Source organism: Lepisma saccharinum, chromosome 25 (assembly GCF_977018435.1).
Source record: "Lepisma saccharinum chromosome 25, izLepSacc3.1, whole genome shotgun sequence".
In the NCBI taxonomy this organism is placed as follows: domain Eukaryota; kingdom Metazoa; phylum Arthropoda; class Insecta; order Zygentoma; family Lepismatidae; genus Lepisma; species Lepisma saccharinum.
This window is the reverse complement of record NC_139253.1, coordinates 29,258,472-29,285,559: the sequence shown is the minus strand read 5'-3', so window position 1 is coordinate 29,285,559 and position 27,088 is coordinate 29,258,472. Positions and strand designations below refer to the sequence as shown.

Here is a 27,088-nt window from a genome sequence, read left to right as displayed (position 1 = left end):
TTGAGGTTCAGGCACTCAAGATGGTTGAAACCATACATTGACACAAACACAGAGCTTCGAACATCTGCAAAGAGCGAATTTGATAAGGGCTTGTTTAAATTGATGGTGAATTCTGTGTATGGCAAAACGATTGAAAATGTCAGAAAACATACCGATGTTAAAATAATTACTAACCCCAGCCGGAGCAAAAAATTGGTTGCAAAACCCAACTTCAATTATAGAAGAATTTATGATGAGCACATGGCACTTTTCAACATGATGAAAACAAAGATCAAATTTGATAAACCTATTTATGTAGGGGCTGCAATATTGGAAAGGTCCAAATTACATATGTTAACATTGTATTATGATGTGCTGAAACCTATTTATGGTGATCGTGTAAAATTATTGTACATGGATACGGATAGTTTTATTCTTGATATTCAAACAGAAGATGTTTATCAAGATATTGCACAGTCTGAATTGTTTCAATACTTTGATACCAGTGAATTGCCTGGCCATCTGAATATTCAACCCCACAACAAAAAGGTGCCCGGCAAGTTAAAAGATGAGACACTTGGTGATGTTATTGTGGAATTTGCTGGGTTAAGTGCCAAGATGTACAGTTTTAAAACATGTAGTGCTGTTACCAAAAAGGCCAAGGGCATTGGCAGAGTTACTGTTGACAAAGATCTCCAATTTGAAGATTATAAAAATTGCATCAAATCCCAGAATTCAATCAGAACATCAGAAAATAGAATTCAGAGTGAGAATCACTTGCTGACTAGCAATATTGTAAGAAAAGTGGCCCTGGACCCACATGATGATAAGAGATGTATTTTATCATGTGACATACATACTTTACCTTGGGGGCATTGTGATTTGAAAAGTGGGAAACAATGCCCAATTACAGAGCATGATTTGAAATAAATAAACATGCCTATGAACTTATTTGGGTTCAAAAAACAAGGTATTATGGACCTGCCCACACCACAACCCTCTCCTGATATACTGTCTAAACTGAGTGGCTTGTTAATTATTCATCTGAACAGCATATTTACAGATAATGATGAAGAAACAGGTAAAACATTGTACATATTTAACAATAATTTAAATCATTACCAATTACCTGTAGGTGGGCAATTGCAATTTATTACAACCCCTGAGGGTGATGTCAAGATTTCAGTAGGGAGAAATATTTACAGAATTAAGCACTCAAACATGGTTTCTGGCACTGTTTATACTGTTTCTGCTGGTGACTGCTTATATATTGAGGTCCCTGGATCTTATGACAAGCTTATACCCTTTTTTATAGAATTAAGAATCAGATACTCTATAATAAATAACCACTAAAACAAAATGCCTAATGATATATTTGGCCATACAAGACATGAAGATCACAGTGATGAGATTCTGATGCTTGATGTCAGAGTCAAGAAATTAAGAAGTGATTTACAAGCTTTGCAAACCACACTCAATGCCAGTCTTCAATTAGAAATTACAAATTTGCAATCACAATGCATGGACCCTCTTCTTAAAATTGATTCCGAACTCAAACTGTTGCTTCAGAAATATACTGATCTGGCAACATTAGATAATTTTCAAAGTTTAGAAGAAGCTGTAGCAGCTCTTCAAGCCAAATTTAAGACCCAGGCTAACAACTCTGAGCAATTGAAACAGCAATTGGAGGAGCAGATTAATAATGTCCAGGCACAGCTCCAAACAATTGTCAAAAGCATAAAATCACAAGAAGATTTTGATCTAGTGATTTCCACTCTAAAGGAACAGATTCAATCACTCCAGATACCTAATCTGGACCCCTTGAACAATGCCATAGCCGAGGTTAAAGAAAAAATTGAGACACTTGAAAATTTTATGAACAATTTGCCATCTTCTGATGCTTTGAGTGCAATAACTCGGAGTGTTGCCAACATTAAGCTGCAACTTGAAACATATGAAGATTTTGGAAAAATTCAAAGTTCCATAACCCATCTTGAAGGTACAATAGCAGCAGTGCAAAGTGATTTGGCAAATGTACTAGAATCCCGCCTGCCTGGTATTGTAGACACACTTGTCAGTGTCCAGCAACAGATCACAAAGCTTGAAAACCTCAACACTGAATCTGAACTATCTCATTTTCATCACTTGATCGATGATATCCAAACAAAGCTTGAAATTTTACAACAATCAACACCCTCTCAGGCAGATATAGCCCTGCTCCAAAATGCTATGCAAAATGTGACCGATGCTTCTGAATTAAACAATGTAAAATTGGCACTTGAATCTTTGCAAAATACAGTATCAAATCTTCCCACATCACAGGAACTTAAAAATATTAAGAGGGCAGTGAATAGGATATTGAAATCAGAAGATATCAAGAATATCCAGACAGAGATCAAACATCTCACACAGACAGTGGCCACTCTACCAACCAATCAACATATTAATGAACTGCATGCCCTGTTTGAGGATATCAGAAGACAGGTCCATGATCTTACTGCTCAAAATTCAAAATTGGCAGTTGTTGAAAATTTGCAACAAATTGTAGCTAATATCAAGCAACAGCTAGGGACCATGGAATCCAATCAAGCAAATGCTCTGTCTGTTTTTGCCACCCAGCTTCAAGAAATTGTGCAACAATACAAGAAACTTATTGTGGACATAAAAATCAAGCCAGGCCATGATGATGTTGTTAGGACCATCAATGAGCACCTTGAATCTGTAACAAGCAGATTGCTCACAGCAGAAAAGGAAATAACAGGCATAATCGAGAATCCAAAACATACAGTAATTCTTGAATTGTACAGCATCCCCAACAAAGAATATGATTCTCCATTTACACCAGGTGGCAAAATATATATGCTGTCCCCTGCACAATTTTATTACCAGTTTTTTGTTGGGGGTACATTGAGACCAATCAAGATCAAATATTGGCATCAGCCACAGGCACACCACTACCCTACCTTATCAATAACAAATGCTGACAACAAACCAAAGATCACCAGTGTAGAGTTAGAGGATTTTACAGATCCCAATACATTAGAAACATCTTATGCTGAAGATGATGGCTCTCTGGAATTTAAAATACAAATAGGGGACAAATTATATTTAGAAAATCCTGTAGTATCAGCTGCTGAATACCCCATAGTTGCAATATTCTTGTTTTCATACCATGTCTAGACAAATTATCGTTGATGAATTACACAGACAAGCCAGACATCATTTTAAGAGACTCCCAGTAGTCACAAAGGGCATAGATGATTTATGGCAGAGCGACTTGATTGAGTTGTCAAGTGGACAGCTGAAAAACTTAGACAAAATCAACAAGGGCTACAAGTATCTACTTACTGTAATAGACACATTTTCAAAATTTGCCTGGGCTGTGCCACTCAAATCCAAGACTGGAAAATGTGTTACAGAAGCCATCGGGACAATCATCAATCAGAGTGGAAGATCACCGCGCTATTTGCAAACAGATAATGGCAAAGAATTTTATAATTCAGTGTTTCAACAATTTATTAAAAGCCAGGCAATAAAACATTACTCGAGTTACAGTGATCTCAAGGCCTCAATTGTAGAGAGATTCAACAGAACCTTAAAAAATCTTATGTATAAACAATTTACACTCCAAGGTAATTATAAATGGATTAATATTCTTCCAGAACTTCTACATAAATATAACAACTCGGTTCATTCCACAATCAACATGAAACCCTCTGAAGTAACTTCATCTGATGAGCAAAAATTGATCAGGACTGTTTATTATCCTAGATACCAGCCAACAACAAGAAAGGCCAAATACAGGGTGGGTGATCAAGTAAGAATCAGCAAATATAAGCACTTATTCAAAAGAGGCTTTACAAGAAACTGGAGCACCGAATTATTTACAGTGGTTCAAGTTAAACCCGGAACTCTTAACACATATATAATAAAAGATCACCGAGGAGAAATTCTCAAAGGCAGATTCTATGAACAAGAACTCAGCAAAACTAAACAGCCTGACACATATCTCATAGAAAAAATAATCCGCAGAAAAGGCAACAAGTTATTTGTCAAATGGCTGGGTCATCCGGAAAACAGCTGGATCGATGCAGACAAAGTGATAATATGAGCACCTGGGATGTTATAAAGAGGCTGCCAGAACCTGAACAACAGAATAAGAGAAATGGAAAATTGCTGCCTGATAATATTAGGTGTCTTATTGTTGGGCCATCTGCTTGTGGTAAAACTACACTCATGGTTGATAATTTTTTATTGGCACCCAACTGGCTAGACTGGAAAAACAGGCACTTGTATGTCTTCTCTAAGAGCTTGGAACAATTAAAATATCAGCAGCTGATGAAGCTATATGATGGATTGGATATAGCCACTTTTGAACCAGATGTTAAGCCACTTCATGAATGTCTCGATAATTCTGTTGTTGTGTTTGATGATGTTATACTGGATAATCAAAACAAGGTTAGAAATTTCTTTACACAGGGCCGACACAAAAACATTGATTGCTTCTACCTGGCACAGACTTTTTCAAAAATACCGAAGCAGCTGATCCGAGACAACAGCAATTTTATATGTGTGTTTCATCAAGATCATACCAACCTCAAACACATACATGATGAATATGTAGGTGGGGACTTGAGCTACAATGATTTTTCCAAGTTTTGCAGCAGGTGCTGGAACCAGGACAGTTATGGGTTTGTCACTATTGATATGACAAGAACACCCAATAGCGGCAAATACAGAAATAAAATCAACGATTTTCTAGACGTTGAAACATATATAAATAACCATGAAACGACCAGTCATTGACGATCTTAAGTTAAGAGATTATCTTGTAAAAAGATTTAAGGGATGGAAATCAGAGAACCGAGGAATTTATGAAAAACACAAGCAAACAGAACAGCCTGTAATTGATGCTATTAATAATTTAGGTAAGAATATCAAAACTGTTACAGAGCAGAATCAAGATTTGATCACGGAGCTTGTACCTGTAGCTGCAAGGAACATATTAGATTATCCAATCACCCCACTTTCCAGTATTCATACACCTAGTCCTATTGCTCCTAGAAGAATTGAAGCTACACAGGATCCTATTGAATTGGGTCTTCTTGCTCAAAAATATTTAACTACACCTAAAGACAACAAAGATGAGGTCTTTGGCTTATATGCTGACACAGAGCTTGATGGGAGCATCATTCATAGAATTGGCAATTTCAGAGTAACATTTATGGGGGATGATATAATTGTTTATTCAGAATCTCGTCTCGGAGAAAAAGGTGCTTTTGTTAAGTACCCCGGAACACCTGGATTGTGGGAACTGATGACTAGGAAAAGGCCTGGCAGCTATACAGATCAAGATTATGAGCATTACAAAGAAATATTAATAAAATCAGATGCTCTATACCAGAACAATGATCCCACACAAAAAAGAGTCAAGTCTAGCAGTGGGGCAAAATACAATAATTTAATCAAGCCCATATGGTCACAGATCAAGACAGGTAGTGGAATCAAACAATACAACACCCTGCCCAAAGAATTTGTGTGGGTTGATGATGTCAGGAAACTTGTAGATAGGTTATTGGTGATAGCTGGGGAGGAAAATGCTGGCAACCACAATTTTTACAATGAAAAGGTTGGAATTATGGACATGATAAGCACAAAATTGTCTAATTTTATAGTGAATGACCCTAAGGGGATTGGATATCTCATAAAAATTATTAATACTCTACCACCTAAATTTTGGAATGTTTCTGAGGGTCGGGGGTTGGTTAATGACATTATAAACAAGCTGCCATTTGAACTACATATTCCAGGCTATCAGTATTGTGGTCCAGGCACAAAATTGGATCATAGATTAAACAGAGGTGATCCTGGTGTAAATCCCCTAGATGCTGCTTGTAGAGACCATGACATAGCATACAACACACATTCTGATCTTGACAAGAGACATGTTGCAGACAAGAAATTAGAAGAGGCTGCATTTGGTAGATTTGTAAGCAAAGATGCTTCTTTGAGTGAGAGAATAGCAGCATTGGGAACCACCATAGCTATGAGCACCAAACAAAAACTGGGGTGGGGGCTGTGAATATGTATATAATAAACCTAGAATGAAGGCCAAGGGTGTTATGTATCAAATACCTTATGCAGGTCTCAAATCTCTTAAAACTATTGACAGTCTTTTGACCAAAAAGCAGCGCAAGAAAAAAAATTCTTGTATTGCAAAGGGACATGGTATGAAATTGTTGCTTAGTACCCCCCAATTAAAAAAATTACAGCAATCAAGAAAAAAATCACATGTGGGGGGTTTCATATTTACTATCCCGGCCATCTTAGCTGCTCTCGGGGCTGTTGGGAGCTTGGCTGGGGGATCAGCTGCCATAGCAAAAACAGTAATAGATGCCAAGAAAAATAGGGCAGAATTAGATGAGCAGAGGCGCCATAACCTGGCCATGGAGAAAAAAGGCAAAGGTGTTAAGAGAGCCATGAATAAGTTTAAAAAAAACAAGAGCCGCTTACAAACCAAGATATTGAAGCTTTAATCAAGCCACTGGGCATCAAAAATTTTAGAGGTGTGTACATGTCTGATTCTTTACCAGAACAACCACTCAACAAAGAGTGTGGCATTGTTAATTTGGATGAGTACAAAAATCAGGGCACTCACTGGATCTGTTATCTTAAATATTTAAACAATGAGGCATTTGTGTTTGATTCATTTGGAGGTATTCCTCCTGAAAATTTAGTAAAATATCTAAAATCAGCTAATCTTTATTACAATAATGCCCGTGTTCAGAATTTCAAAGATGTTAATTGCGGACATTTGTGTTTATCTGTTCTTAGATATATGTCTCAAATAAATAAACCATCAATTGAAAATTTTCAAAAAGCCTTGTGGTATCTGAAACATCATGGGGGTATTCCATCTCACCAGCCAAAATTCAATATTGAAACTCAAATTACATGATGACATTGTGTATCCCAAAACAATAGCTCTCAGAGCATTTTACGGCATGTACTTGATCCCTAATATTACGCACCACAACAACACAATTGCAATAGGGGATCAAAAAATTGTCATCACTCCAGGGCAATATAATCTATCCACTCTAAATGCTCAATTACCCAGAGGTGTAGTGTTAACTCAAAATTCTGTCACTCACAGAGTAGAGATTGTGTCTGCTACAGAAACAGTGGATCTGGGTACTATAGGAGAGCTGTTAGGCTTTGAGAACAACACAAAACTCGAAGCAGGCATCAAACACACTGCTATGAATATACCCAAATTCTTAGCCATAGAGACACTGAATATTCACTGTAATGTGGCTGAGGGTATGATCACCAAATCAAATGGCATAGGCACTCACAAACAAACTGGCATCATTGCAACATTCAAACCTAATTCCGAATTTATGGAGCCCATCATCTACAATCCATCCCCAACGTTATATTTTCCTGTGTGCCATAATAGAATAGATTATATTGAATTGATGGTCACTAATGAAAAAGAAGAATTAGTTGATTTTGCTGGAGCCACAACAACTGCAATCATAGAGATTAACATTTAAATAAAAATACATACAATGGAAAATATTGAGAGTTATGAGCTACAATCATTCCCTCCAAACAGGAGGACATTTGCAAATTTAAATCAACCCAACACAGAGATTGAGGTTGATCTTGATGTAGGGGATGGCTTTATACACCCCCACAGAGCAGATCTATACATCAAATTTGATGTTGTAAAGCTCGATGGAACAGATTATCCGGCAAATTCAAATATAAGATTGGTTGATAATTTTGTGCCGCATCTGTTCTCTGAAATTGAGATCAGAAAGCATGGTGTTGTTATAAACAGAATAGATTATCCCGGCATTACCTCCACAGCTTTGGCCACACTAAAATTATCCAAAACCGAAGCTTCATACTACAAAATAGGGGGATTTGAAGCTGGTGATAAAATATTAACCAAGAACCATACAGTGCTGTTCCCCATGCGCCTGTTACCAGGATTCTTCTCGGATTACAAAGATATTATGTGGAAGGGTGGGTTAAGAATTACATTTAGAAGAGCTGCAAATGATAATAATGCTTTGATGAGGTACAGCACATTAAACCCTACAGGAGAAGCTCTGCCCAATACCCTACCTGATGAAGGCAAATGCATTATTCAGACTATGGAGCTAAGAATCCCGGTTGTTGAATATGAAGCCAGTTATGCTCTTAAATACAAAGCAGATATAGTAAAAAATCCACAGATTCCTCTGCAATTTTACACATATCAATGCGTACAGAAGCCCGCCACTGGTTCTTATTATGAGTTTGATGCTACAAATTCATTCTCCAGTATACAATATGACATGCCTGATTTTGTAGTGGTACTGTTTCAGACTGGAAGACACAACAATCAGGAAAAAAATTCGAGTAGATTTGATAACTGCAACATCAAGAACATATATCTTAAAAATGGCAGAAATGAGGTCTTTCCTAGAGAAAATTACAATTTAGACATGTCCAAGGATGATTTTCTCAAATTATATGAGGCTTTTTCGGCTTTCAAGAGGGTCACTACAGGCAATACTGACATGTATTACACGCCAGATGAATTCAAAGCACGGAGACCCATGTTTGTAATCAACACTTCAAAAAGAAAACAAGTTGTGGTGAATGACAGGACAAACATTAAAATTATCTGTGAATTCCACGAGGCATTACCCGACGACACCATTTGTAGCGTCATTCTCATAGGTGAAAAATCATATGTTTATGATGTAAGAAATGAGAGAGTCACGGAGCAATTCTAGAAGAATTACATTGTTTTAATATTAGATAAACAAATTGAAGCTGGTATCCAATTGAACTTAAACCAGAAATAAATATGTGTGTATGTGTGTGTATATGTGTGTCTTGGCCAAGTTTTAAGTATGGCCAAAAGAGTGGCATATTTTTAACAAATTTATGGACAACAATCTCACAAAAGTGCCTTTTATAAGTGTAGCCTCATCAATCTGAGGGGGTCATACTTTCTCATGGAATCCATGAGGGCATTTTCACAAAAATCTTGAATTAGACAAGATTCCACACTTGAGCAACAAGCTCATATGCTCATGTTAACCTAGTTTTAAGTATAGCAAATCTGCTTGAGAGGGGGTTCATACTTTCGGGTCCTGTCCCCCCCGTAAATACTACTACTGAATTATCCGAATTTTCTACATCCGGATATTCGAATTATCCGAATTTCCTACACCCGGATATTAGAATTATCCGGATTTCCTACATCCGGATTTTCGAATTATCCGAATTTCCTACATCCGGATATTCGGATTATCCGGATTTCCTACATCCGGATATTCGAATTATCCGGATTTCCTACATCCGGATATTCGGATTATTTGATATGCCCGAATATCCGATGTGTTCATTATCCGGACAGTTTTATCGTTTGCCCGTTTTAGGGCTATCCAAATATTCTTTGATTCGTCATGTTCGTATTTAACTGCACGGATTTTCTACAAATCCTTCATCATATCTACATTATCCGGATATCCGAATTATCCATTGCATCCGAAACGGATATCGGATAATTTCAAATCCAGATTCTGTGGTCAGATTCACCTGACCAAAGTACTATTAATCAGATAGACCATGTCTTGATTAACAGCAGCAAAAAGGATTTGATAAATGATGTAAGATCTTTAAGAGGTCCAAATATTGACTCTGACCACATATTGGTGCGAGTAATACTAAAACAAACTATTCCAGCAATGTATAAGATAAAATCTTCGCCAAAAAGTAAATGGGATAAATCAAACCTACAAAACCCGAAAAAAATGAAGAAATATCGAACAGTATTACATGAAAAAATGAAAAATCTCCAGGGAAGCAAAGGTGTTAACGAAGATTGGGGTAACATACAAACTGCGATAAATAAGGCAGCTAAAGAAGTTATACAAAAAGAAAGAAATACCCCCAAAAATGAATGGTGGGATGAAGATTGCAGAAGGATTATTCAAGAAAAGAACAAAGCAAGAAGGAGAGCAATGCAAATAAAGACCAGGGCCAGCCAAGAAATATATAATATAAAAAGGAAAGAAGCTAATAAAATGTGTAGAGAGAAGAAGAAGAAATGGTTGAATGATAAAATAAGGCAAATTGAAATTAATTATAAGAAAAATGAGACAAGAAAATTTTTCAAAGAGATACAATCCTTTAAGCAACAGCAAACAGTATCGCCAATGATGTGTAAAGATACAGAAGGTAACATCATCTCAGAAAAAGCACTAGTCCTAAATAGATGGAAGGAATACTTTAAAAAGATTCTTAATAATAATGTAACAACAAGTATGCAGGCACCAATAGAACAGAATGACAATAATCAACATGAACTACATCCTCCATCGTGGAACGAAATAACCCACATGATACAAAATTTAAAAACAAATAAAGCTGCAGGATCAGACAACATCCCTCCAGAATTAATTAAAAATGGAGGGAGAACATTGAAACAGAAGTTACACAAGCTGATATTAAGTGTATGGAATGATGAAAAGTTACCAACTCAATGGAATGAAGGTATAGTGTGCCCAATTTTCAAAAAGGGAGACAGATTAAATTGTGATAATTACAGGCCAATTACACTCCTAAACATTGCATATAAAATACTTGCTATAATACTAAATAAAAGGCTATTGGAATGCACTGAATACAAACTTGACAATATCAAATGGGATTCTGAGCCAACAGATCAACTATAGATAATATATTCATAGTAAGACAGATTTTTGAAAAAAGCTATGAATTTAATATTGGACTCTACAACTTGTTTATAGATTTTACCCATGCATTTGACTCAGTGCACAGGAACAAAGTAATAGATGTCTTGAAATCATATGAAGTACCATCTAAACTAATCAGACTAATTATGTTAACCTTAACCAACAATAAAGGAAGAGTCAAAATTAACAGGGAACTGAGTGAAGAATTCGAAGTAGAAGGTGGAGTCAAGCAAGGTGATCCCTTATCTGCAACTCTGTTTAGTATAGTGATAGACTCTGTATTGAAACAGTTGAAATTGACAGGAAACATATCAACACGATTAAAACAATGTATTGCATATGCCGATGACATTCTTATAACAGTAAGGACGAAAAAGACATTAGTAGAAACATTTGAAGAACTAAAAAGTGAAGCTATGAAATTGTGGCTCGTAACTAATATGCAGAAAACTAAATATCTCAGATGTGTAAAAGGTAAAAGCAGATTACAAGACCTAATTATAAACGACGAGAGAATAGAAGAAGTGAGATCTTTCAAATATCTTGGATCAGTTGTAAATGGCGACAACACAATTGAAGAAGAAATTAGAGAGATAATTATTCTAGGTAATAAAGCATATTTTGCCAACTTAGCCCTATTTAAGAGCAAACTAATATCTAAATCTGCGAAACTGAGACTTTATTATAGCATAATAAGACCCATAACCACATATGCATGCGAAACTTGGACCCTCAAAGACTCCTGTAAACAGAAACTCTCAATATTTGAAAGGAAAATCTTAAGAAGAATTTATGGCCCTCTGAAAGAACCTGATGGAAATTGGAGAATACAAACCAACGAAGAACTCAACAAGTTAATCAGGAATGAAAATATCATAAATTTCATAAAATCACAAAGACTAAGATGGTTTGGGCACGTAAATAGAATGTCTGATGAAAGATTAGTAAGAGAAATATATAAATGGAAACCACTTGGGACACGAGCCATAGGCAGGCCAAAGAAACGGTGGGAAGATGAAATAATTCAAGATCTGAAATACATGAAAGTAAAGAATTGGACGAAGAGCATCCATGATAGGAAAAAATGGAGAGATGTTGAGAAGGCCAAAACTTTCAATACATGAAGTTGTAGCGCCTCAAGAAGAAGAGATTCTGTGGCCATCCCTACTCAGTATTTAAAGTAAGTGCTGACGTAATTAAATTTTAGCTGTTGGAGTAGAAATCAAAATTCAAAAGTCAACTTTTCAATTTATTCGTTTCCAAAGACCTCCCCGATAAAATAGTGGCTAACGCTGTCTCCTTGGAATCATGCTACCCCGGATACGATTCCCAATGGATCTCACTTTAGACCAGGGTTCGAAATCCTGGGGGGGACGGGGGAGATTCCCCCTCCCACAAACAATCTTGGCCTCAAAAATCCAAAAATTTCCGGGGGGGTTTTGTTACAACGAACAAAAGATAAGCAATTACTTTTAATTTCAAATATACTGTACTAAGAATAATATCGAAAACATACACAAATTAGTGCAGTTGTGAGTGTTCAATGCTTTATCTCTCTCAACAGATCGTTAACAAATCTACACCAATACGCACAATAAAAGTAAAACAAGAATGCAAGAAAATAATAACTATGAAATCTAATTGATTTATATTAACATAAAGCAAAAACTAAATAAAAACTTACACATGATAAAACCACTTCAACTATTTCATACTTTATTAACATCTTTAACCAGTTACTAAAGGACATAGTTTGTTACATTATAATATTTGATATACAATATAAAAGTAACAAATTAATTTCTTTGTGTGTAATAATAATAATACTATTTTAATTACTATTTTAGTAATTTAATTTAGTAATGTATTTTTACTTTTAATAACATTATAAATAGGATGTATATCGTATAATTTATATATATGTTTGTGGGGGAGGGGGGTTTGTAGATTAAGATCTTTCTCCCCCCCACCAGTTTTAAATGATTTCGCACCCTGCTTTAAACGGTAACTCCAGTCCCGATTAGCTTATTTAAGAACAAATTGAACTACGCCAGACTATTTTCTTTTCCAACCACACGCTGTCTATACACAATCTCACCCAAACTACAAAAAATGAACAGCTTTGCTTCTTCGATATCCCAACTTGCTTTTCAGAACTTACTCAGCTAGACATATCACATGACTTGAGGTATGGCATTTCAAAGGAAGAGGAAGAAACCTTCATGAAAGCCTTCATCCTGTGTTTCTTTACCACTTGTGGTTTGTTTTATGGCCCCATCCGTTTATGAAACGGCATCATATTATTCGTCCGGAGCCTGCTTTCTCTCTCTACGTCTCAAGATTCGTTTACAAAGATATAAAACTATGTCTCTAGGGACCAAGCTGGATATTAAAGAAGCATTTGTCATATAGATGCAAGCTAAGATACAAGCTTTGTATAATTAATGTCAGAATGCGAAAGCGTGTTTAACTTTATCTGCCGCTTGACTACGCTTCAAAGGTGACATTTATGAGTCTATTTTCTGGAAATAGTCCCCGTCGCTGAAATACAATTACAGTATTGGGCATTCCTTGCCTCGAATAAACCTTTGAGTATATTTGTCAGAAGTTGCCCAAAGCATGGTTTCTATAACTGGTCAGTAATGTGGGTACGTTGGTTATTTTTATCTCCCGTTTTCCTTGTCCCTTCCTCTGCTTTTCTATATGTATTTCTCTGTTCCGCTAGTACTCTGTCGTTTCCCTTCTTTCTGTTCCCATCTCCTTCATTCTTTGTCTCTATCTTCTTCTATCTTTCTTTCTTACTTTGTTTCTCCTCCCTCTCTCTTTATTATTTCTTCCCTTTCTCTCATTCTTTCTGTTCTTTTTCTTTTTCTCTAGTCCACTATTACCTTTCCTTCTTCGATCCCTCTTTCTTTCTTCCTACACTACCCTGTCGTTTTCCTACTTCCTATCCTCTTTCTTATTCTGTTCCTCTCTGCCTATTCTTTCTTGTTATGTTTCGAGCTCTCTTTGTTTCTTGCTCTCTCCTTTTCTCCTCATTCTTTTTCCTTTTGCCTATTTCTCTGTTTTCTCCTTCTTTCTTACCCCACTTCTCTATTCCTTCACTTTTTCTTCTCAGTATCCTCACGGAACTTTGGAGCAATACGATCAGAAACAGAAAATACAACTTCCCGCGGTATAGAGATTTAAACCACCACTTGCCGTGCCAGGATGAGGCTTGGTTTGTTTTCATTCGCGCCTTCTATTCTCAGAGAACCTCTTAAACATTCCAGATAATCTTTTGATGTCCGTTTCTGATAGGCTCGAGATGGCACCAGCGTTAATGGAATTCCCAAAGGGAGAACAAACCAATCAGATCGGAAGGAAATTTCGTATAAACATTGAATTCTTTTTTCGTGAAGTGGCATCGATCAAGGCGGACATTAAACGTTTTAATTGCTACCTACAGGTTCCGGGCTTTGTTATTTTGATACCCGTGCGTGCGGTGGCGGCAGGCCCACAAAAGAACGCTTGTGGAAACAATGTTTTGAAGTCAGGGCCCCCCCAAGGGATTTGGGGGTTTGTGGTATTTACGCATGTGTGGACCAATGCGTGGCACATTTTTAACTTGGAGTGTGAGAGGATGGGGAAGGGAACGGCTGTAAATCAGAGTGATTCATTTGCTCTTGGCCGCTTGTCATACTATATGTTTCCCTCTGGTTTGGAGGAACTGTTGCCAGCTGCGCTTCAGGTAGGCGGTGCTCGCATATCGTGAGATCAGCTCCGGACTTGGTTGATGCCTTGCTGCTAAATTGAGTTGAAAACAAGCCAATTCAGCCTTTGCCGGTTGTTTATGTGTGGATTGCGCTGCGTGGTGCAAGCGGACTTACCGTAAGGTAAATACGATGTTGGGATAAACATCGCGCAAACTCGCAGAGAATGAGTAATAGAATAAATGTTTCCATGACGTCATGATGACGTACTGACTTAGTCAGGAAACCTACGTTCGATTCCTGGGTGAGGCGTAGATGTGACATTGTACTATATATATGGTATAATTTAACAATACAGGGAATTTCTCCAATTTGTTTGAAATTTCGGATACTTACTAATTTGGGTCTCCTAATCACGAATCTGCACTTAAAATTTGGCGCTCACGTATAGAAATTCCTGAATTATGGCTAGCCCCACGAACCATTGGCACGTGGTTAGGTTAGGCTAGGTTAGGTTAGGAAACATAGTTAAATTTTAGGGTCGTAGTAATATCAGGAATATATATATATATTTCGTTCTTTAAGTATTCGAAACGGAAAAACTTGCGATAAATAATGAGCAATTGTGCATTGTCGGTTGCGATGGCTGACCCTCTTATTTTGCAAGTTTGACACGTGAGCGCCAAATTTTAACTTTAGATTCGTGATTATTAGCCCTAATTTAGTGAGTATGCCGAATTTCAAACAAAATGGAGAAATTCCCGGTATTGTAAAATCGCTCCATATATATATATAGCGTCGATATTCTACCACTTTTGGGTGATGAGGGTTGAAGGTGATTGGATGAAATTGATGAAGAGAAGCGCCCACACTATAGCCCTGTGAAGAATTTCGACCTCTCTCGCTGTTATCAAAAGGTTTAGTTCCTATAAATGCCCATAGATGGCGCAGTTGTGTTCTTCCGTCACCCACCCGCATAGGTCGGAGTGTAATCCGGAATCACTCTCGCTTCACTTCCGGCTGCCCTACACCTTGCTACCTGTTTAAATGGACACCCAACGTGACGGACGGGTTCAACAGGGGATAGGATTTGACTTCACGTTAGGGTGATGGTTTGATTTACGTTTAGTAGTTAGTTGTTTAGCTCTATTTTTAGTTTGTTTTGTAGAAGTAGTACTAGTAATTACACACCGTGTTGAGTTCCATCCGAATGATCGTAATATCAGCCAAAAGGAGGGATCTATACACAAGACATAATTTCTGAGTTAATTGAATTAATTATCAATTGAACCCAATGAATGAATTAACCGCAGAGAGAGCCATTTGTTGTGTTAGAATAATGCCATTATTAAGGTAAATGTAAAATGGATCTAGAATATTATGAAAATTATTGTAGTATTTTCGGTGGCAGTTTCATTGCTGTGAAAATTCAAGTAATTATGATTGTTAATAAACTGTCGTATATTATCCAGTGCTTTTTCATGCTTTGACGAAAATAATAATTACTTGCGTACCCTTGACCCTCTGTTGTAACCCCTAGAGAAAGAGCATGGTTTATGATGAATTTGTTGTTTATGAACGTTTTCAGTTGATTTTAGCTCTCGTAAATGTGTTATTGTGAAGTAAAATATGTCTGTTACATTAGCATGTTACTTTACTGTGAAGCAGAACAGCCCGAAGGCTTCGCGCAAGTGAATATAGCAGCCAAAACGACTTTCCACAACAGCAGCTATAATTTTACGTAGTTAGGTTAGGATTATTAGGTTTGGTACTGATAGATATTTTCCGCGTGTTCTTTCGCTATTTGAGTGTGCATACAAACAGTTTTTACTAACAAAAAGCAGCTAAAGTACTCCGAAATTGCACGTTTTAACTTAACGTGGGCCATTCTTTGGGATAAAATATCTCCGTTATTTGTGCTTTCCTAACGCTCCAACCACTTTTACATAACGTAAAACATTGAAATCTGTCGATCGATTCTTGTGTCTCTTTTGGCTAATTTGCGAAGATGGGGATGAGTGATGATATGATAAAATCAGGATGCGAAATCCCAGGGGGGGGGGACAGGGGGAATTCCCCCCACCAACGATCTTGTCCTGAAATTTCCCCCTCCCACCAAACTTTTCCGGGGGGGAAGAGTTTTTGTTCTAACAACAAACAAACAATTAGTTTTGGAGTCTAATATACTTTACTGGAATAATATCGAGAACATACACACAGAACGGTCAACAAAAGCCTCATCTCGAAGAACTGAACCCAGCAATCCCCAGAATACAGAAATTAGCCTGATTTGTTATTTCTTCTCCATTTCTCATCGCCTTAATCCAGCTACTGCAAAGTATATAAATATATTTTTTAAAAAACGTAATAGCATTTAGATATGAATTTTATGTAGGAAACTATTACCTTCTTAATGTCTCATAATAATTGTCCCTCCCCCCGTAGTCACGCAAATCATTATTCACATTCATGGCATTAGTAGTATATTCAAATTTTCAATTTGTAAATGAAAGGACGGTTGATATAATATATTGTATATTTTATAATGTAATTCGATTATTTAATAATTGACATATTTAATGACATTATATATATAGATACTATATAGATAGAGTGGTGTGTGTGTGTGTCTATCTGATCCTTCCCCCAACAATCTGCAGTGATTTCGCACCCTGTATGAAATTGATGAATGGACACACTCAAACATCTATTCCCAGGCCAGGATTCGAACCCGGGGTCCCTGGCGTCGTAGCGCGGTGTGCTAACCACTCCGCTACGGGATCGGCAATAATTACTGAGTTAATACCACGAACCTTTGATGGCCCAGTTATGCAAGTTAATCGCCATCGTTTCTCTGTGTTTCGGAGGGGTGTTTATAACCCAATTGAAATCTTGTAACGTAATTGCGAGCCAGAAATAAGAACGAAGGGGCCGCAGACTGTTGGCAGCAGTGAAAAACCAATGGTAAATTGGCACATCCACACATATCGCCTAGTATTAGCACTGACTTCGATAGCACCTTCTTGGCTATTAACTTGTCGGGCCAGATCCACAATTTGCACATAATTGCAAGCATCCACTTTGCCAACTTGCCTCGAAAACAGCATGGCGCAGCATCGTGTAATTTCGAGGGCTGTCACTACCGTGACAGATTAATGAAGCAAGATATAGACATTAGACCAGCACACACTTGCTTTTTTCCAAGTGAGGGCCAATCGTTCTTAGATTTATGTTTTCCCGCCTACCCTATCTGAGGAAATGGGATTTTGGAATCGGAAAATTATAGGGTTCTTCAGATACAAACATCACAGGTAGCAGTACATCTGTGGAAATCGTGGTTTATGAAAAGAAGGTGTGGTGCAAGCTGAACCATCTGTTAATCATCTTTCATCTCCCTTGTACACTGATCTTCATCTCTAACTTTCTCCGGTTTCTTTTGACCTTCGTGTTTTCCTTGAGGTTAAATATAAATAACAATATAAGACCATTGTTGTGGTAAGTGTTGTATAAATTAGGGCTTATCATATTGTCAGACACTATATTAGGAAGTTCTAATAATGTCATTACATCCCACTAATGTCATATCGAAATATTTATGAAATATTAGGAACCATGGGGAAATACAAATAGGACTCAATATAAAATTATGTACAGTGACATATATTTTTCAAAGACACTGCTGAATACATTTACATGCCCTATCTAAAGAAGAAAAAATATGTGAAATTTGTATAAGTAGATTGTTCTATAATATTTGTTAAAGTTCGTTAAATCACAACGAGATGTTAATATAGTAGAATACATTATATTTTAAAGTCAGTATGTAGTATGTGACTGCTCTGCAGAGAACCCGGATTCGATTCTCGTGGTGGGTGATGTCAAGCTGTCGAAAGCATGGTGCTAATCACATATCATCCATTATGGCCGAGACCGAGGATGTGTTTGATCCTATTCCACATCTCTTGCGTCTTCATAGCAAGCTGCAATGCACAGGGGATAAATTAACACAATTTAATGAGCTGCGTGTAAATGTGATGATTACTCATATACTGACTGCAAAAGCTTGCAAATAATCAATATTGATTTGATTTAACGTCTGTGAAAACGCACAAAGAGAAACTCTTAGCATCTAGGCGGGATTCGCATATGGAAAAAGAAGAAGTAGAGGAAGAAGTTAGTACGGTAAAAATTATCTTTTAGGTTTAAAAACTATTGAAAAGGAAGCGCGAGGTGTACGTACCTAGGTACAAAACTGCAATTTTGGCCTTTCTAGTTCTACAGTGTGCTGCAATGAATCGGGCAATTTCGCAACACTGGATATAACTGTTCGTTGCGTCATAGGAAACACGTGAATCCGCGTGCGATTATTTTATTTGGGGGTAATTGAAAGGAAAAGTCTTGCAACAAACCCTCACGCACCCTCAGTGAACTCAAATATCAGATCCAGGAAGGGGTGGCTCAAAATCCTGGAGTGTCTGGAACGAAATGGAGGCCATCGTAGTAATGTTATTTTCAAATAAATCACGATGTGAGGACATATTTTCTTTCGGTATTTCTTCTTCAGTCAAGAAATTAGTTCATTTTGTCTTAATGTAGTATGCATTATTTTGTCTTAACTGTAGAGTATTTTAAATCGCCCGATTCATTGCTGCACCGTTTAGTACAGAAAGCTTATCGTATTTGGTCGCCTGAAAAAAAAACTGCCTGTGGTTATTTCAGTCTCATAATAGAAAGAGACACTTTTTTTTTTAATTACAATAATCGAAACGTGAACACAGGTTTAGAAGTCTGGAGCTTTAATCGCTACACATTTGAACGACAGAGGAAGGATGAGACATGCTTAGCCACTTCTGGTGCGAATTGCTGTCCAGAGCTTCCATTAGGATATGCCAAAAGCGTCAGAGGATCGCCAGCAGCTCGGAATTATTGCTTCAGCAAGAACAGTCCTGGAAACAGAAACAATGAGAGAGTATCCGTCAGCGACAGGTGAGCGCTCAGGAACAACAATGCCACCCAAGACGCCTCTCGACCTTCCCTTTTAGATCTATGAAGTACTACCACAACTCTGACGTTAATACCCCTGCCTAATGTAACCAGTCCGCATGCAAGCGCTGTTATACAACACTTTACTATGCCCAAGACATGCTTCAATAAACCATGGACTGGGCACGCCTTCTGGGTGATTGAATGATGAAATAATTGTCTCGGAATATACTCTCTGCATGCCCTCAGGCCGTGGGGAAAGGAGACGAAGAATGTATTATGGATCCAGTTGTCGGTGTTAGCCTCGTCATGGAAGATACTTGGTAAACCACCGACTAGAACTTGAAGGAAAGAAGATGTGGAAGAGAGGTAACCAATCAGAAGCTGATGGCTTCTTATTCACAGTCCAGAGGAACTAAGAGTTATGGTGCCGGTGCTATGAAACATACCGGTATAAAACCTAAATTATTGCCTGCCTTGAAACAGCAAGTCATCATGTTACGAGCATGGAAGGTATATTATCCTCGCATGACCAGCAACCACAAAATGGCCATCCTTGTAATTTTTACCTCTTCTTTCTTTCTGGTCTTTTTTAATGCCCCAAAGCTTCCCCGCACTTTCAGCAACCCTTCTTGTCTTCAAGACCACTTTTTAAAGCGAGAAAAAGGTTTCGTGGGCGAAGGAATGCGGTAGGTCAAATTTAACCAATGCGTTTCGTGATTTGAGGATTATTTTCATTGTTCTGGCGAGGAACAGAAAGTTACTGGACACGTTCTGATCATGTTTGGCCTGTTATATGAGTTGACGATATGTAACATTGATTCTATAGTCAATTTGAAAGTGTTTCCAGTATTTTTGTGTCTTTCTAACTTTATCTTGCATATTTATGCGCGTAAAACAATTATAATTTTTGTCAATACAAAAATTTTGAATTAAAGATTTGTCTGAAACAAGTTGAACGTTACACCTCCCACTCATATTTCGTGTTTAACGTTGTTCTCTTTACAAAAAGGCAAAATAAATCATAGTTATTGTTCTATTTTGGAAATTGTTTTTCAATTCTTTATCATTACACAACAACTTAATCTTAAGCTAGTGCTGCAAATTGTGGCGGTGATATTTCTTGATGCAGTAGTGGGAAAATCGTCTGCTTATTGGAACGATAACACAATTGGAACGTGCATACACAAGTTATAACAAAGCTGCGTGGTTGTTTTCGCCTCTGTTATTAATCTGAAACTGTCAGATACGTGTCCATAATAAATAATAATAATAATATTTAAATTAAAACAATTAATATAATTTTATTAAATATTAATTAATATATGCAATGTTAAATTTTTATTATTACATGAATACTTAAAAAGATGGTATAATATAAATATAACAGCATATATTTATTATCTAATTTGAGTGTTTTTAAGATCGCCAAATTTGTATAAAAGCAAGGAAATTAATGTCAAATAGATAAATAGCTAATAGAATATCTTCTTCATCTTTTCCATCCCCTTCTGCCATTAAGCGTCGAGTTCAATCAACCATTTCCTGTACACTTTTCGGTCCAAGGCTAGTTTTCGGACTTCCGGCATTGTTTTCCCTTTCTTCTTTCCTATCTTTTCCACATACTCTTCCCGTTGAACTCTTGGTCGTTCTCATCCCCTCTTGCCTTCTGGTCTGGCCTCCAGCACCTGTCTAGGTTTGCGATCCTCCTCCATTCTTGTAACATGTCCAAACCATTGCAGTGCCTTTCTCTCTATTGTTTCCAATAGTGGTTTTTGCTGTAACTGGTCTCTAATGGTGGTATTTCTAATCCTATCTCTTCTAGTCTTTCCTACTACTTTTCGTAGGTATCTCATCTCTGCTGCATGAAATCTGCTATTCTGTTTTGGTAATAATGTTAAGCTCTCTGTTCCATATACAGCAATGTGGGAATGTAGATTGTCTTGTAAATCATCATCTTCGTTTGTCCACTTATTTCCTGTTTACCAATTAAAGTGTTGTTGAGTTGATAGTACACTTGGTTTGCCTTTTGTACCCTATTGTACCTTCTTCATCCATTCTTCCATCTGACGGTATGATTGTTCCTAGGTATGTGTATCTGTTTACTTGTTCCAGCTGCTTCTCCTTCCACTGTATATTTACGGGTGCAGTTTCTCTTTCTTTTGCCACCACCATCACTTTACTCTTATCTACGTTCTTGCTCATTCCTTTGTCTTCTATTGTACTTGCCCATTCAATTACCGACTTCTGTAACTCCTCTCTATTCCTAGCCACCAGAGCAATGTCGTCAGCATATACAAATGATTGTACTTGTACTGGTCTCATCTTTCGGTTTCCTACTTTGTATCTCCCAGTTCTTAGTTTACATTGTTTGATAATCTGGTTCATTAGGATAATAAACAGAAGAGGGCTCAGGCTGTCTCGCTGTTTTACTCCTATTCTTATCTTAAATTCATCTGAGCATTTACCTGCTAATCTGACTGTTTCTTTCACTCTTTTGTATACACTTTGTATTCTCTGTACCAGTGCATGAGATATTCCAATTTTCACCAGTGCATCCCATAGTTGTTTTATTAGTACCGTATCGAAAGCTGCTCTCAGATCCAGGAAGGCCACACAGATTTCTCTTTCCTTATTTAATGCCTTCTCAATGACTTGCGCAGTGTAAACATATGATCCTGTGTCTGACGATTCTTTCTAAATGCGGATTGCTCTTCTTCTAGTCTGTTTTCCACTTCGTTTCGTAATTTTTTTTATTTCCAAAATTCCTGTGTAGATCTTCATAGCTACTGAGGACAGGCATATGGCTCTGTAATTCTCGCACTTGATTGTACTACCCTTCTTGAAAATTGGTATTATTATATTTTTCTCCCAGTCTGTTGGTATGTTGTTGTTCTCCCATGCTCCTTTACATATTCTCCACATCCACCGTATAACCTCTTTTCCTCCATATTTGATAAACTCTGGGGATATTTCATCTGCACCTGCTGATTTTCCAAGCTTTATCTTTTCTATTGCCAACTCTACTTCAAACAATTCTATTCAATTTCTATCTTGGCGCTCACTCTGTACTCTCTCTTCAGCATTACCTCTCTCTTACATTTCTTGATTCTGTTCGAACATTTCTCCATAATATTCACTCCATACTTTTAGTACTTCCCCTTTTTCTGTTTTGATGTTCCCTTCTCTATCTTCTATATTCCTTATTCTCTTTCGATATTTTCCTTTAAGGTTTTTGACTGTTTGCCAGAATTGTTTAACATTTCTTTGATAGTTCTCTTCAGTTTCACTTCCAAAATCTTCCCAAGCTTCCAACGTTGCTTGTTTTACTGCCTGCTTGGCACTATTTCGTTTTTGTACATATTCATTCCAGTTATTTTCTGATTTATTTCTGATATACTTTTTCCAAGCTTCTTTCTTCTTTTTAACTTCCTCTTTAACAGCATTGCCTCACCATTTTTTTATTTTCTTTTGTCCTCCTATTGTGGTAAGTCCGCACACCTCTTCTTTCTTAACACATTCCATCTCTTTTCCAATGTATTTTCCCCATTAAATTCTTCTTCTCTTATGCTCAATTCTTCTGTCACTCTTCTTTCAAATTCTAATCTTTTCCCTGGGATTCGTAGTTGGGCTACTTTTAGTTTTGTATATCTTTCTGTTTTCTGCCGTCTTGGTTCTTTAAATCCTGTCTTCATGATGAGTAGTTTTTGTTCAGTGCTTAGCTCTGCACTTCTATATACCCTAACATCCTGTACTGCATATCTCATTGTCCTAGTGTAAATACAATATTTTATTGAATAATAATAAAGGATGTTCCTGATAACATTTTCATAAGTACGTAGCAGTGTGCATAAATCTACTTTGATACTGTCCTTCAGAGCAGTATGATCCCAATATAATAATCCTTGTCTTTCAAGTTTAGGAAATGAAAAACCATCGATTATAGTACAATAAATCCTAAAAAGTAGATTTTTCATTATTTTGTTTTAGTACTTTGTAAGTCTTTCGGAGGGGAAGGGCGAACTCCCTAAATACGTCCTTGGCTTGGGGACAGTTTTTGCACAAACCACCAAGCATATCGATACAGAGAGTTTGTTCATACATTTCCATATATTTGCTGTTATATGGGCCTTTTTTATTGTCTTTATGTAAAGAAATGTACTTGAGGCCTATTTAAAAACACTGTGTCTGTCATATATTTATAACCTAGTAGCTGATTACACCGAGTTGGTCGGGTATTTATTTATCCCAATCTTCTATTCGACAGGAAAATAATGAATTCTAACTATAGCTAGTGTAAAATGTAAGTAATTTTATTTACAGGTATTTAAAAGTATAAGTACAGTATACAAATTATAAAGTAAAATCTTTTACAAATTCACTATAATATTAATTTAACTCAAAACTTGATTATAAACAACATTTTTAGTTTCACCTCCAGGAGCAAGAATAAATAAATTGAACGGCATTGGGAGTGTCACTATTCATCTTAGCGACCCCGAAAACTATGGATTCCACACTAATATCGGTCGTTTTTTTTATTATTTTTACACGTCATCCCTTCCCACCCCCACCCCTAGTGGTGCCAGGGGTGTCTTACCCACACAGTATTTATTTCCAGATTGTAAGTCATATGTGTACCAAGCTTGGTTGAAATTGCTCCAGGCGATCGAGAGTTATGACGGAACAGACATACATACATACATATTTAGGCTATATATATAGAAGATACAGTAGATGAACGATTTGACAAACAATTGTTTTGTTGTAGAATGCATCTGAGTTTCCTAAATTACAGTAATAATACTGCACGCTCTTGTGTCGAATATTCATCTGCTTTCAAAATGTGGTTAGTAAGAACGTTATTCTGTTGCCAAATGGCTATGACTTGCATTTTATTCTTTGTGAAAATGATAAGAGTTGTAGATGACGAGCACATTTTTACTTATTCACTTTCAGTTTGTGACCTAGCCTGTGGCATTGTCAACCAAATGAAGCAAACAGCAGTACCATTCTTCCTGTCGTCGGCGGGACAGCTGCCTTATTATTGTCGCAACAATGAAACACGCGTTTTTCTTGTTTGAAGTGTTACAACTAGAAGAGACATTTGGTAGGTAAGTACGGTTCACGAGTTCCTTGTTTTCTTTATTTTTGTGGTCTGTAGACAATGGTTTCTTTATCTAGCTACTAGCATATAATGTGATAGTCTGGACAAATCAGTGCCTTCACATCCATTCTAGTAGTGGGATGTCGAAGAATTCGTGAGGATGTGCTTCTCAAAAAAGGAGTTATAGAGGCACGGCCTTGTTTTAATAATAATCCTTGCAATATTTGACCAAACCAAAGTGAGGTAAAATATTCCATGAGCATTTTCACAAGTTCGTCTTTACTATCTGCACTACAATTTATACAATAGAATGGGAGATGTGAAAAAAATCCCCATGGGATGTTTAACACCCCCTCTTTTTTTGCCCAAGGTACATCACTGTAATCTTACGTATCACAATTGTGCTTACTATGATGTTCGTGTTTTGCTTTCATCTTTTCACCTCATTATCTGCCACTATATATTTTTTAAAAAGGATATCAGTATTCATTACTAAATAAACACCACTCATTCGTCAAATATGAATATGACACATTGCAGGACTGAACTGATATCGATACTCTTACCACTTGTGTAGGCAAAGGTGGGAGCTGATGGGGCTACAGCCCCTCCCGAAATTTTGAGATATTTTTTAATGAAAGCAGTAAAAAACTAGGGAAGAGAAACAAAGTTGTAACTGAAAACCCCCTTAAAATGACCCCCGATTACCATTTTTGTCTTTGAACAACTTTTAAAACTAAATTTAATAATGGTAATTATGAAATATTTTATTTTATTGCATTCCACCTCCCCTCCCCAGAACGCAACTATGCAATATCCACCTTTTCATTTCGAGCCCCCCGAAATGAAATCCTGCATACGCCAGTGACACCGATTGCCATCGAAATCTATACCGATGCTTTGGAACATTGTAACAAGAGTCGTTAAAAAAATGATTAATATTAGTGAATAGTATTCTACTACATTTGACTTCACCACTGAATTCCTGGTGAAATTCTAGCCCAAAATCATACCCCACATGCCCCCATTCCCATTTAAAGAAATAAAGTTGATCCAAATTGGCGGTCACCAAGATGGCGGACGTTATCATGATATGCACCAAGAAGTTTTCCCCTAGGCCTAACATATTACTGCCATGGCTGCAATCTACACTCCCTTTCATTTTATAAGGGGTGGTCAGGGACTTTTGACTCACCTTATATTCAAATATTAATATTACACCAGAATTTTAAAATACCTGTTATGCAATCACAAAATAGTTTTTTCGCATAATGTTGGTACAAATTCAATGGAAACTTCGAATTTTTCATAACTTCCGGGATAATTAGACTCCGCGAAAGTGTCGCGCAACATTTTTGAGGACCCTACGAACGATCAAAGCGCAGGAAAATATCGGCCGGTATCGTTAAATAAAATCCCACAAGTACTTTCCGATACAGATACATCGGCATCGGCTAAATTTGTTAAATCCAATTACTGTGTGATCATACACTCACTTTCGTTCAAGGCCTCCCCGATAGCGCAGCGGTATAGTCGACGCGCTTGCTACGTTACCGAGCGGCTGGTCACGTAGCTAGTCGACGGAGCGCGCCCACCAGCTCCAACAATACATTCATCGCACGGTTGAGACTCCACGTGGACTCGACGAGCAAAATGACAGCTGCGCCCATTAGCTCAAGGACTCCACTTGGAGTAGACGAGCGGAATGACAGCTGCGCCCATTGGCTGAAGGTTGAATGTGATTGGACGAAAACAACTCGCCCGCTGTTTATCCCCACCCACGTTCGTGGCGGCATCTCGCTTCAGATCTTACACGTTAACCAAGTAAACGCGTCAACTATAGCGTCATCGCCGTGTAATCAAACGGTACCGGGTTCGATACCCGGTGGAGGCACATAGTGATTCGGATCCCACTTTAAACTGTAGGTCCAGTCCCGATTAGCCTTACTGTGCATCAAGTAGACTTAAAAACACCAAATCAAATCAATACACTCACTTTCTTTTGGTCAAAGAGCGCCAGTCAGTCGCATCTACCAATGATGTTTTTACTTCTTGAAGACAGAGCGGCGATTTACCATTGAAGTCAGTGCCAGAGGATATTCACGGAACGGTCTTAACAAGAGCGACATACCAGTGGCTTCCTCAAAGGATTGTTTTCCAGCCTTCGTTTTGATTCGCCCACGGATGACTTCAACCGTTCTGACAGCAACAAAGGAAGCCGCCACATGGGAGAAGGGATACCCGAGGAGGAGCAGAATGAGGAATCGACAGAGCCCGAACCAAACTTAAAGAATGGCGGTCCGACCAGTTCACGACACACATATGGGTAGTTGGAATTCGTTACACTGTTGGAGACAGTCCGCACGTGTCGCGTGCCAAAGGAGAATGTGTCAGTAATTCTGTGGTGGGCGCTTGTGGACTGAACAAGGAACGTTTCACATGCGGGCCGGAAGCTGTTGTAACTCAACTCTGAAATGCGGAGTGCCATATGATCGAGTTACGTTTGACAGTGTGTGACGTACATGCCAGTTGTGTCTGGACTGTGTTACACACTTTAGCAA

At 37.6% G+C, this 27,088-nt stretch overlaps 1 long non-coding RNA gene across 1 annotated transcript in view; it reads left to right on the top strand.

Moving 5' to 3' along the window:
* The window catches only part of LOC145978512 (uncharacterized), a 130,560-nt gene that overhangs the window by 31,468 nt on the left and 72,004 nt on the right, over positions 1-27,088 (top strand). The window contains exon 3 of the long non-coding RNA XR_014440714.1: positions 24,380-24,534. This is a non-coding gene — a long non-coding RNA (uncharacterized LOC145978512). The remainder of the gene's footprint in view (positions 1-24,379; positions 24,535-27,088) is intronic.